Genomic DNA, 12275 nt, shown 5'->3' with positions numbered 1-12275 from the left:
CATTACACATTGACTATCACATACGCACATGTCCATGTTACTATTCTTAATTATGTGATGATTAACTAAACAGGGTTGGTTTTGAATTTAACTTGAATCTTCTCACTGTACATTAAATGGTTTGTATGGAAGTGTTTTTTCTTTTCTTCTTCTACTCGGCCGTTGGGGTGGAATCCTGCCTAATAACTTGAGGTTTTAAGGGGTGTTGAATATGAGCTCAACAAGAGGTGATGCTGAATCTTTCATTTATTTGATTTATCACCTATACAACCAATTACTATAATATCATGTTTAGTTATAAATCCACACTATAAGATAGTGACACGACTGTTTGAAAGTACTTTTGAATTATAGGAGGTACTTGCATGAAAACTTTTGATGTTCTTCGACTAGAAGTGCTTTTGAACAAATGTTTCTAAAAATGTATTCCCCTAAAATGGATGCGGTAAGGTTCTCCTTATTTCATATCAAAGTTCGGCTTTCATTTGTTGTGAAGTTGTAATGTGGTTAGGCCCAACTAATCTATTACATGATAAGATGGGCAATTATTTCTCTCAGAAAGGTAACATTGATCTGAGGCAACGCAGTGTCCACCTTAATACAGAAAAGGCCCAATTAGAGACGGTTGCTGTCATATTGTCTTGAAGTTGGACCATAACAAGAACCATCTTAATTATCTAATCTAGGGTTAGCTTATTCTATAATCCATGAGATCCAAGTTTTGCTTAATTGGCTCTGGTTGAGACCCAAATTCAAGGAGGTGCTGTGATGTTCCCATCACTTATGAGACTTAATTCCAGATAGAATCCTCCGACAAATTAGAGACTGAGTGCAAAATATAATAGTTAGTGTTTATACGTGTTGACAATATCCAAAGGTTGTTAGAGTTGTTATCAAAATTAGCTAGTTAAATAGCTTAGGCTGCAAGCTAGTCATGATGGCTATATAAACTGTATTCTCATAGTTGTAAAGATCAATTCAGTACCAATGCAATCAATTACTTTTTTTTTTCTCTTTCTCTCTCTCTCTCTCTCTCTCTCTCTCACTCTCATTCCCTTCTCTCTTTTCTTCTTCGGTACATGATCTTTCTGCATCTCTGTGTTTTCTGCATTTATGTTAACATGGTATCGAGCCAATGATTCTGTTGTGAGAGTTGAATGTCCGCTATGTTTCCAGTTCTGCTGCTTCGTTAATGGTGAATTCAGATATGGCAAGTCTGCTTGTCTTGTTTTTCTGGTGCTGACTCAGGTGAAAGTTTCCAAGTTCTTCGTGATCTCTGTGTTTTGTAAAGATTTTTCGAAGTTAAAAGATGTATGTTCTTATACGATCTGGGTAGATTTCTTATTTTTATGATCAGTAGAAGAATAGTCAAAGATTGTTGGGGGCACGAAGCCATTCTTGGTTGTTCAATCTTTGATCAGCACAATGGATTGTGAATTGTGTTTAATTCCTTAGTTTGTAATTCTGATTCTTGAAGATAGTCTTGGGGATTCAATTTGTTCGTTTTGGATTGCTGCTCAAAGGACGTACTGCAGTTTTAGGTTTCGTCTTTCTTATGCACTTCATATGTTTGTTTGATTGTCTCAATGAAGAAGGCACAAAATCTTCTCACTTTTGATAATTTTTTTTGGGTTTGAATAATTGTTTTGATCTTCGGGGCTATTCTTCTGCTGTGATTGTGGAAGGTTTTTTTCTATTCGTCGGGGTAACTAATTTGTTGAAGCTTTTGTGATGGGGTTTTCTGATCATCCCCTCAAGTCTCAGGTTTTGTTACTCAATTTTGCACTCCATCTGTTTGCTTAAATGCCGCACTGAAAATTTGCTTCTTCGATGGCGTTTCTTGTGTGCCAGTTTGTTTGATAAGGTCGATAGCCATTTTTTGTGAGATTGTTGAAGGAATACAAAGGCGGATAACCATTCCTTTCTACTGTTTGACTAGTTCTTGTTTGAGATTTGTGCACTCCATAAGGCCGATTGCCAAGAGTGTGTTGAATGCAATTTGTTTACTCCATAAGGCCGATAGCCGGAGTGAAAAGTTCTGTCTCAGAAATTGTGTGTTACTCCTTAAAGGCCGATAACCGGAGTAACGTTCTTGACAAGTTTTGTTTGTTGTTATTGTGTGCAACTCCATTAAGGTCGATTGCCGGAGTGCAGTTCTTGTTCCCTTTCTGCATTGAAGGCCGATTGCCGAAGAAGGTTGTGTTTCTTGATTTCTGTGATTGTAAAGCTTGTTTTTGGAATTTGTGAAAATTGAAGGTCTTCTAGGAATGTTGATTGTGAAATATTGGAAACCTTATCGCAAAGAAAACAGTAGCTACAACGGTGTAGAAATCAGTTTGAGGGGTTGAAATTCTTTATGGTTGGGTTTGCACCCCTAACTTCAAGAGGATCACATCAGTACTGTTCTCTATCTGTGCCCGAATTGACCCAGCAGATGTGGGATGTGAAAAAAAAAAAAAAAAAAAAACATGATGTGTGCTGCTAAGCCATGCCATGGACATTACCTTACTGCATCTGCTGTGTTCCGTGGTAAGATGAGCACCAAAGAAGTTGATGAATAGATGATTCATGTCCAGAACAAAAACTCCTCATACTTTGTTGGTGAACAGATGATTGATGAGTGGTCTGCTTCAATCTCAAATTGGGCAATCCCAGTTAAGATTGAGGGGGGATGTTGACAATATCCAAAGGTTGTTAGAGTTGTTACCAAAATTAGTTAGTTAAATAGCTTAGGATGCAAGCTAGTCATGATGGCTATATAAACTGTATTCTCATAGTTGTAAAGATCAATTTAGAACCAATGTAATCAATTACTTTCTCTCTCTTTCTCATTCCCTTCTCTCTTTTCTTCTTCGATACATGATCTTTCTACATCTCTGTGTTTTCTGCATTTCTGTTAATAATACGTACTCTTCGTCAATAGTTTCTAGGGTTCATCAATCAAAGGAAAAATGAGCTGATGGGAGTGCTTTTGAAAAGTGAAGTAGCAGTGATACTGCATATTTTGGAATAGAGAGGTGGTTCATGATGAGTCCTATCGGGTGGAGAACGCTACAAGGATTTTCTCATCACCATGTCTTCTTCAAAAATTTCAAATGGTAAGTCAAACGGTTGTGTGTTTGCTTCTGAAAAGGACTATACTTTAAAATTCTACTTGTTACTACTTACTAAATGGAGACAGACAGCTTTGCAACTGCATGAACAATTTAGATGTAATGCTAAAGAGACTAAATTTTATAAACTAAATGACATGGAAGTTAATGATTAAATTATTACTTAAGTGTTGATTAACGTGCTTATTTTTTTTATTAGTGATACATAATTTAATTGCAAGTTTAATTTGTAAATTCAATCTACCTAGTAGTACTTGCTATTTTGCAAACGAAGGAAAACAGGTGGTCATCTTCTACAATATTATTGATTAATATCAATGGAATCTAATTATTAAACTAATATATATATATATATATATATATATATATATATATATATATATATATAGAGAGAGAGAGAGAGAGAGAGGGATAGGATCAAGGGACAAATATTTTTACAAATACTTTTACATGTTGTAAACATTCCTAGTTTAAGTGTGATTGTGTAAATCCTAGATTAGATTTTATTCTAATTATCCCTTCCTATTACAACTTGTATTACTTGGGGAAGAAGGAATATCTTCTCTCCTTTTACTACTATAAATAAAGGCACAATGTAAGAGGGATAACAACACACATTCCTCTACAATTCTATAAACACATCTCTCTCACTCTCTCTTTTCCTTGCCGCAGGCCACCCTAATCTTGTCAGATAAAATAGGCCATAACACATTATCAGCACGTTCCTACCGCTACGCTTAGGAATCTGACGTTGAAAAATTTTTCTGCATCAAACCAGTTCATCCATATCATCACGCAATCAAGTTCTTTCAAAATAACGGTTTTTATCTAGATATTTTTGTAGCCCTGATAGCATGAACATTCACCATAATGCATGACCCAACTTTACGTTTTTCGAATTTTAGATTCTACATAAATTGTGTATGCATTATATTCATAATTATTAAATTATGTGAATTTGATATTTCCTATGAATTGAATCAAATATATTTGTATATGCATCACATTGAATTAAATTAACATATTATTGTTTTGAATATGCATATAATTGAATTGAATTGAAAAATAAAATTTGAAAAGAAGGGGAAACCTAGCGTTCTTTCAAACCCGTGACCACCATCATGAAGATGGGCTCCCTACACCAAGCTGAGACCCACAGAGCCAGAAGCTCCAAGCTTTTGAAACCCAGAAAACCCGAAACCTTTCTTGGTATCCTTGTCCACATCGACCACGACATGGCCTGTAGCCACTGCCTTGAACCTTTGGTTCACGTCGTCGATGACCATAAGTCATCCCACATCGGAAATTGGACCGAGATTCACTTGAATCTCGTCAGAATTTTGTCGAAAATCTGATTTAATTTTTCTAGGGTTTGGTTGGTATACTGTTGAGATTACATCTTCTACGTTCACCATCATGGTCGTCAACGACCACCATGACTCAACCCAAGTCCTAACCAACCTCAGACCGCCGCCAGGAGCACAGGTCCGGCGTTCTTCTTCGGCGAAACACATCCAGCAAACATTGGGGTGTTTGGTTCCAAAACCCAAGCCCTATTGGGCTCTGATTACTTGGCCTGTTTCATTTTTCTTTTGGGCTCCTGGCCTGACCCTAAGTCACTAGGCTTGTCCCTCTACTAACATCTTGCTCCAGCCCGTTGGGCTTTGGAGCTTCCCCGACCCAAATCATTTCTCCCAGCCCGTGTGTGAAAAAAAAAAAAAAAAAAAAGCCTTTTGGGTTTGCCTGCAGCAGCCCATTCCTCTGCCCAATCCTCCCCCGTGGGCTTGCAATCCCACGCTAGACCCAAAGCCCAAGTTTCTTTCGGCCTAGGTCACAGGGACCAAAATTTTTTAAGCCACCCGTGGGCTTATTATTTTTTCTTTTGGGCCCCGAGTTATATTTGCCTAATTATTTAGGCCCAATGAGTTTTATATTTTTCACCCACACTTTAATTTGGCCCGAAGTCCAAATAATTAAATTCAATTATAATATAGACCTAAAGTTCTATTTTTGCATATTCTTGTTGCATATTTATGTATATATTTGTGTTTGCCTGCACAAGTCATATGTGCAGGCAAACACATATGACTTGCTTGTGCCTTGAGTGCAGTAAGTCAATATATGCATGACCCTGAAGAGCAACATATGAATGTAGTAATGAAGATTTTGTGATATTTGAAGGGAAGTCCTACCAAAGGAATTTTGTTTAAAAGGAATAACCATCTTAGAGTTGAAGGTTATACTGATGCAGATTGGGCAGGTTCGGTTGGCGATAGGCACTCAACATCAGTTTACTTTACATTCGGAGGGGGTAACTTGGTTACGTGGAGGAGTAAAAAAAACAGAATGTGGTTGCCCGTTCCAGTGTAGAAGCTGAATATAGAGGCATGGCATTGGGGATTTATGAAATTTTGTGGCTTAAGCTTCTGTTAAGTGATCTGGGTATAAAGCATGATCATCCCATGAAATTATTTTGTGATAATAAAGTTGCCCGTGATATTGCACATAATCGGTACAACATGATAGAACAAAGCATGTTGAAGTTGATCGATTCTTCATCAAAGTAAAATTAGAAGGAAAAATAATTGAGTTATTGACAATAAGAATGGAAGATTAGTTGGCAGATATTCTCACAAAGGCTGTTTCGAGTCATAAGTTTTCAGGTTTCTTACACAAGTTGGGCATGTGCGACATATATGCACCAACTTGAGGGGGAGTGTTGACTTTGTATTTTAGGTAGGATCCTTGATTGATATCAATCCCATGTAATCACACGTAATCCCGTGCAATTAGTTTTTTCTTTCTATTTACGTTAGGTTTGTATACATATAAATACCTCTCATTGAGAAGAATACATATATCTTTCAAGCATTCTCTTCTCAGATAATCTGATCTGTTTCAACCTCCAATGATTAACTGGTTGTATTCGATCAATGTATACAATCTTATAGCCTACGCGTAAGTGAATGCCACACACACACACACATGTATATATATAAACAGAGTGTAAATAATGATTGCTTTATGGGTACGTTAGCATTTCCATAAAAAGAAATAAAAGGGGTAGTCTTACTTGGCTTGTGCATCCTTCATTCCGTCCACAGATATTTTACACAACGGATATATACGTGGCTGTGAGCCTGTGATTAGAACATATGGTTTTTTTTATGTTTTTGTTTCTGCATGAACGATAGCGCATATCTATATGTTAATTCCTTGATTGCATATATATGATCAACAACAAATCAAAATATTAAGTATGGATATAGACTTAAGTGTAATCCAAAGATTTTTACTTCATTGTTAGGACAAGTAAGCTAGTAAACGCAAACCCTAGCTAGCATGATCTTTAAAAACCTCACGTTAATTGTACTGCTCCGAAGATTTTAATTGTAACCATAATTTGCTTATACATACATACATATATATATATATATATATATGTTGCTAAACTATGAATATAAATTAACCATTAATCATGTCCCCTTTTTATTTTATTTTTATTTTTTATTTTATTAAGGTTGGATCTATAAATTTACAATTTCAAATATGTCAGATATCACGCTGGTTGGTTCAACCAAAACCACGTAGAATTTGCTAATTAGGGCATATTTGGGGTTTAATTTTCTGATATCATTCTTCTTACCAATGAGGAAAATATATAATGTACAAGATTGATTTACAAGGAAAGAAACATCAAATAACATCTTTCCTAATTACAACTTGATCACAAGGACCCAAATAGGTAACTAAACTAATTACAATAGGTCAACTCTCCAACACTTCCCCTCAAGTTGGTGCATACATGTCGTTCATGCCCAACTTGACAAGAGAGTTGTAGAGTGCTTGACTTGCAACAACTTTAGTTAAGATATCTGCCAATTGATCCTCTGACTTTACGAACAAGAATTGAATAATATTCCCATCCAACTTCTCCTTAATGAAGTGTCTGTCAACTTCCACATGTTTCGTGCGATCATGTTGGATTGGGTTGTGTGAGATATCAATAGCTGCTTTATTATCACAAAACAAATCTGAGGCTGAATTTGAAGGATACCCGAGCTCAGCAAGGAACCTCCAAAGCCATAATAGTTCACATACTCCTTTTGCCATACCCCTGTATTCCTCCTCTGCACTTGATAAAGCAACCACTTTCTATTTCTTACTCCGCTAGGTCACTAAATTTCCTCCCACAAATATAAAGTAACTAGATGTGGACTGTCAATCAGTAATGTTTTCTGCCCAATCTGCATCGGTGTAACCTTATATCCGGCAATGATCATTCTTGGAAAACATGATGCCTATGCCCAGGGAGGACTTTAGGTATTGTAGCATGTGTTCAACTGCACCCATATGTGTATTACTCGGAGAATGCATAAACTGACTAACAACACTTACTGCATATGCAATATCAGATCTGGTGTGAGATAAATAAATTAACCTCCTAACTAACCTTTGATAACGATCTCTGTTAGTGGGAACTTGATCAGGGTGCACGGTAAGATGGTGATTTTGGATTATGGAGGGTGTCAGCCGGTTTACAATCAAGCATTCCAGTTTCAACTAACAAGTCTAGAACATATTTTCTTTGAGATAGAAATATACCCTGTTTAGATCGAGCTACTTCTATCCCCAAGAAATATTTCAACCCACCAAGATCTTTCATCTCGAACTCGATTGCTAGGTAATCTTCTAGCCTTGAGATTTCCTCTTTGTCATCACCCGTAACAATTATATCATCCACATAAGTAATAAGTGTCGTCAATTTCCCCATTCGACGTTTCAAGAAAAGTGTATGATCGAAATTGCTCTGCCTGAACCCATATTTCCTCATAGCTGTCCGGAACTTACCAAACCATGCTCGAGGTGATTGTTTCAACACATACAACGCTTTATTCAACTTGCACACTACTCTGAGTTGTAAAACCGATGCATAACTAGGTGGAATATCCATGTACACTTCTTCTTTAAGATTACCATGTAAGAAAGCATTTTTCCCATCAAATTGTTGTAATGGCCAATCTAAGTTGGCCGCCAACGAAAGCAATATTCTTACCGTATTAATCTTTGCTACTGGGGCAAATGTTTTTGTATAATTAACACCATACGTCTAAGTGTATCCATTGGCCACCAATCATGCTTTGTATCGTTCAATGGACCCATCAGCTTTGTACTTGATGGTGTACACCCATCGACATCCAACCTTTTTCTTTCTTCGGGGTAGTGGAACTAAATCCTATGTTTGATTTTTCTAAAGTGCAGCCATTTCTTCCTGCATTGCCTTGGTCCATCGATCGTTAGATAGTGTCTCCTTTAATGAACTTGATGTGCCATCATTGGATAATTATTGTACAAAACCTTTACCGAGTTCTGATAATTTTTGTGATGACATATAGTTGGCAATGGGGCATTTAGAGCCTTTCGTTGTTTCCAGTGAATATCGATTGGGTGGCTTTCCTCGGTTGTGCCTGAAAGGTAATTGATAATTTGGAACAACATATGCATCAACATGGATAGTAGAGCTTACCTCAGGAATATTCTCACGAGTATGGTCAACTGGTGGTATTATATTTGGAGATGAGGGGGCGGAATATCAGTATAAGTCTCAAAATTGACAAATGGCAGCACTGTTATCATGGGTGAGGACGGCACTTCTGTGCTTGCTGTTGGTTTTATGGGCAACACTGCGGCTGCTGTTGGCTGGGCTGGCAGTGTAGCCATTATAGGCTCGGCTGCTGGCTCGATTAGTGACAGCGGAAGATCAATAGTAATATCCATGGTCCAATCATTCTCATCATGTCGTGTCTCATCCTGAGGAGGATTGCAAGAAGCTAAAGGGTAATACATCTCGGACTTAGAAAAAAGTAGACATTCGACGTGAAAAAGGATGGTAGCAATGGTACCTTTTTTGATGGAGTCTGTACCTTATAAAAATACAACGGAGAGCACACGGGTCAAGTTTCGTTCGTTGATTTTTATGAAGATGAACAAATGCAACACTTCCGTAAACTCGAGGTGGGAGTACCAAAACCGATGGCAGATGCACGAATGTAACAAGAACTTGTAAGGGGGTAAGAAAATCTAGGACTTTAGATGACAGATGATTGATAAGATAAGTGGTAGTTTGAAGAGCAACATCCCAAAAGGAGCAAGGAACATATGCCCCAATCAAGAGTGAGCAAGTCGTTTCTAAGAGATGTCGATTTTTACGCTCAGCCACCCATTCTATTGAGGAGTCTGAAGATAGGTAGTTTCATGAAGAATTCCGTGATTAGTTAAATAATGTGAAAAATCATTATTAACATATTCACTACCATTCAGAACGTAAAATCTGGATTTTAGTAGAAAACTATGTCTGAACCATGGTGTAGAAGGTCTTAAAAGTCGAAAATACATCACTTTTAAGTTTAAGAAGATATACCCATGTCATCTGTGTGCAATCATCTATGAAAGTTACAAACCACCAAATACCAGATGAAGTAGTAATCGGAGATGGTCCCCAAACATCCGAATGAACGAAACAAAAAAGAATAACACTTTTATTAGAATTCTGCGGATAAGAAACACGGTGACTCTTGGCATATGTACAACCAACAAATAAATCTGGAAACACATGCTACAAATAACTAAAAGATGGATGACCCATATGGTGCTGCCATAACCATATCTGATGCTGCTTGTGATCAATGGCTTCTTGGGTGAGATTGACCCGCCCTATACTAACATCATCCACAAAATAGAGATCCCCCCTTCTAAGTATCATGGCTAATTATCTCATTCGTGAGAATATCTTGTATAAGACAAAACTTTGGATACATTAGCACACAATAGTTCAATTGTTCAGTAGCTTGGCGAGGAGACATCAATTTATGCTTTAGTGAAGGTACAAGTAATGTATGAGGCAAAGAGAGAGCGGGCGTGAGGCGTATGGTGCCAGCGCCAGTTACCGATGAGGTGACTTCATTAGCATTAGTAATATTACGTCGAAATGGAATGGTGTCATAAGCTAAATCAATGGGATCATAAGTCATATGATATGTGGCACCGGAGTCAATGATCCATCTGGATAGAGTATCCACACTATTCATATTAAAAGCATAACCACAGTTACCTGAGGACTCCGGAGACATGTTGGAAGAACTCGAAATAGGAGGAGGATCATCTTGAGATATCAAAGATAGTTGGGACACGGAGGTGGTGAGATTGGCTTGCACGTCTCATTCATATTGTTTCTGAAGCTTCAATGGTTCCCACCAGTCAGGATAGTTATGCAACTGGAAGCAATTATTGAGGCCATGCTTCTCACTACCATAGTAAGTACAACCACTAGCCGAGACATGTGGTTTAGGACGAGGAGGGCGGTGACCCACGATGGGTTGTGAGGCCGTTTTAGCAGTAAAGAGCGAACACTGTGCTAGGCTCGGGGTAATAGCCTGGGGTTGCAGTCTTGGGCTTGATGCATATGGCTTTTTGGGGGCATAGGGACGAGGTAGAGTCGCGGCTCATGCTGCAGGCCAAGCCACCATGGTTGTCCCACTTGGCAGCTGTCATCCGATATTCATAACAGCATGTCGTATTCCTTCCCAGCGAACATAGGCAAAGGTTTGTTCGACAGAAGGAAGAGGTTCAGTTCATAAGATATCACTATGAATTTTATCAAACATCTCATCCAATCCTGCAAGCAAAGTGTACACACAATCCATTTGAATAATTTTATTATAAATTTCAATATCAGTATCGCACTTCATCGGATTGGGTCGACGATAATCAATCTCTTGCCACAAAGATTGAAGATCATTATAGTATGTCTCCACCGATTGTTCGTCTTGCCGATTGCGAGAGGCCTTGCAAGTAAGATCATAGACTTGAGATATATCGAAGCCATCAAAATATGTGCGAGCAACCTCATCCCACACTTCCTTTGTCGTTGGTAGTCAAAGAAAATACCCAATCAAATTGGGTTCCATAGAGTTAATGAGCCAACCCTTCACAATAACATCCTTCGTATGCCATTTGGTGAAGGCCGGATTGTCAGTAGGTGGTTGGGGATTACCCCCAAACAAGTAGCCCAACTTGTCTTTTCTAGCAACAAACATCTCAACAATTTGAGACCAAACTCCATAATTGGCACCATTGAGTTTGATGCCAATCGAAGCAGTAGACGAATCATGATGGACAATCTGTGTAAGAACTTGTGGTAGAGGTAGGGTAGGATTCATGGTAGGGTCGGTTAGGGTAGTAGTGTTTAGGGTTGTACTGTTTAGTGTAGGAGTAGAATCGGTTAGGATGAGATTGTTTCTATCGTGGAGTGGTGGTAGGTTCTCCATGGGAGGGCCGAGTTTGCTTGAGGGAACGGGCATAGTAGAAATCCTAGGATCTCTGCTTTGATACCATGCTAATTAGGACTTATTTTGGGGTTTAATTTTCTGATATCATTCTTCTCACTAAGGAGGAAAATATATAATGTACAAGATTGATTTACAAGGAAAGAAACATCAAATAACATCTTTCCTAACTACAACCTGATTACAAGGACCCAAATAAATCACTAAACTAATTACAAAAGGTCTACTTTCCAACAGAATTTGGTTAGCGTCATTTACTTAAAAAGGATGCCTTCGAGTGGTTAATTGAATAGTATTTAGTGGCCAAGTACATTGAGTCAAATATTTGTGGGACAAAGAAGGTGATTATTTTATCCCAGGTATGTTTCTGGGAGGTTTGACATGAAAGAAAGTTCCCCACACTTTCAGGCAACAAAAAAATAAGATACCCAATAGGGCTTTGCCTGTGTGCTGAAGGAAAGTACTCAATACACTTGTACAGTTGGTCACTTTCACTACCGACATTACTACTTTTGGTTCAGCTTTTTCATTAGATCTGGGCCTCTACATAACATCGAGAGAAAGAACACGTACACCACACTGTAAATCATCAAACCGCACGCCCTTATGAGATCTCAATTGCCCTGTATGATCAGGGAGTATTTATTATGAAGACATGCATGTCTTCTGGTTTCTTTGCAGGCAAGATAGACTTACTTTCTTGCCATCATCAAGTCCCAAGCTAAAGGTGTAATCCATGAAAACAGTACACCTTTAGAATACAAATCCCATAATTTGAACAATTCATTATACCGTGCAAACAATATGAACCATTTAT

This window comes from Pyrus communis, chromosome 14 (genome assembly GCF_041283825.1).
Source record: "Pyrus communis isolate YQ-2024b chromosome 14, ASM4128382v1, whole genome shotgun sequence".
Lineage (NCBI taxonomy): Eukaryota > Viridiplantae > Streptophyta > Magnoliopsida > Rosales > Rosaceae > Pyrus > Pyrus communis.
This window is presented reverse-complemented; position numbering follows the sequence as displayed.